The sequence below is a fragment of the Lactuca virosa genome, chromosome 5, assembly GCF_052849685.1.
Source record: "Lactuca virosa cultivar CGN04683 chromosome 5, Lactuca_virosa_CGN04683_v6, whole genome shotgun sequence".
Taxonomy (NCBI): Eukaryota; Viridiplantae; Streptophyta; class Magnoliopsida; order Asterales; family Asteraceae; genus Lactuca; species Lactuca virosa.
This window is the reverse complement of record NC_136430.1, coordinates 112,716,882-112,718,366: the sequence shown is the minus strand read 5'-3', so window position 1 is coordinate 112,718,366 and position 1,485 is coordinate 112,716,882. Positions and strand designations below refer to the sequence as shown.

General features: G+C 36.0%; 1 long non-coding RNA gene across 1 annotated transcript; it reads right to left on the bottom strand.

Moving 5' to 3' along the window:
- Window positions 1-373: 373 nt before the first annotated feature.
- Window positions 374-1,485, bottom strand: LOC145117245 (uncharacterized). The gene is made up of 2 exons (XR_013712573.1): window positions 1,030-1,485; window positions 374-502 (listed from the first exon to the last, which is right to left on the bottom strand). It is a non-coding gene; the product is annotated as an uncharacterized LOC145117245 (long non-coding RNA).

Here is a 1,485-nt window from a genome sequence, read left to right as displayed (position 1 = left end):
ATTTTGGGGCTTTCTGGGAAAGACATATCTTACCGGGAAAGACCTATTCTTTTGTGCAAATCAAACAGTCTTTCCGGTCCATTCAGCCAGAAAGATCTGTTTGGACCTGGAAAGATGCGTATCAAACGGGGCCTAAGACAATCCAAAATACTTCAAAAACAATTTAATTAAAACACTCAGCCATGCTCAATTTTACCTATGCATCTATGAGATGCAATAGACTTTCATTGGAACAGTGTAGATGATCTCTCCACAAGAGACTAAAAACTTCATGCTCAATTTTTTTCAATTCTTAGACATAAATTGCATTTATACCGAGATGTAAAAAAACAAAATATCCACAAACCCCATACCCCAAAACAAACAATGACCAGACGTTGAAGATTCCTTTTTTATTCATGTATATATAGCTTTTTATTAATACATGAAAACAAAATATACAAAAAAAAAATGCAAGTCCAAGAACATATACAGGAACAGAAGGTGATGAAGTCAGCTAAATCTGAAAAACAAAAGACATGAGCCCTGTTAGATACATGTATTAAACCCATGTACAAAGATGAGATAGAAATAATGCAAAAATGGTTTAAATGCTTGAAAAATAGCAGAATCGAAGAAGAAACAAACATATTTATTAAGAATTCAAAGTTTTAAAAGTCATTAAGTTCATGTGCCTAATCTGTTTCTACTTTCATCCACATATTCCTTGCACTCTTCAATATAATACAGAGACATGGGCAAGAGGTTAGGTTAAAGTAGAAATCCATAAGAGAACAAACAAAAAGCATACATAAAATAATCAAGAAAATAAGGAACTACAACTGTATTGGAGCAAGGCAGCGACTGTGGTACATGTAAGAACACAAATGAAGACAAATGAGTAAAAAATGAATCTGCAAGAACTTAAATACAACTTTTAGGAATCATACATGTAAGAACACAACTGAGTATAAAAAAAAACTAAAATGTGAAATTAAATAGAAATTTAAACCTAACAGAACCGGTAGAAACTAAATCGAACCCACTAACCTTAGGATGGATTTGTTCTTTAGTAGCAGCTCAACTTTTAGATCTAGGTTTTTGACAAGATCTGTAGCGAAGAAGGGAGAGAAGCTCTCCAACGTGATAAAGGGAGTGGAAGAGGTCATGGTGGTTCTTAATGGCAGTTTGAAGAGGAGCCGACATGGAGACGACTGGTATTGATGTCGGCTGATGTTGCATGCTTTGAATGGGGAGAGACGATAGCGATATGAAAAGAGCAAATATTGTGGGTGGATAGCGTAAGGGGTGTTGGTGTCGGCTGTTAGCTTTTGTTTCGAGAGTACTGGAAATAGAGATCTGTTTGAGGAGGGGTTATAAGCAGAGATGTAGACGAACAACAATGGGGCGATTCGTGTGCTTTCATTTTACATCGTCGGATGGTTGTAGCAGATCAACGACCCAGTTGGCTATCTGTGTGATTTATTTCTTTGTAGATTTCACCCA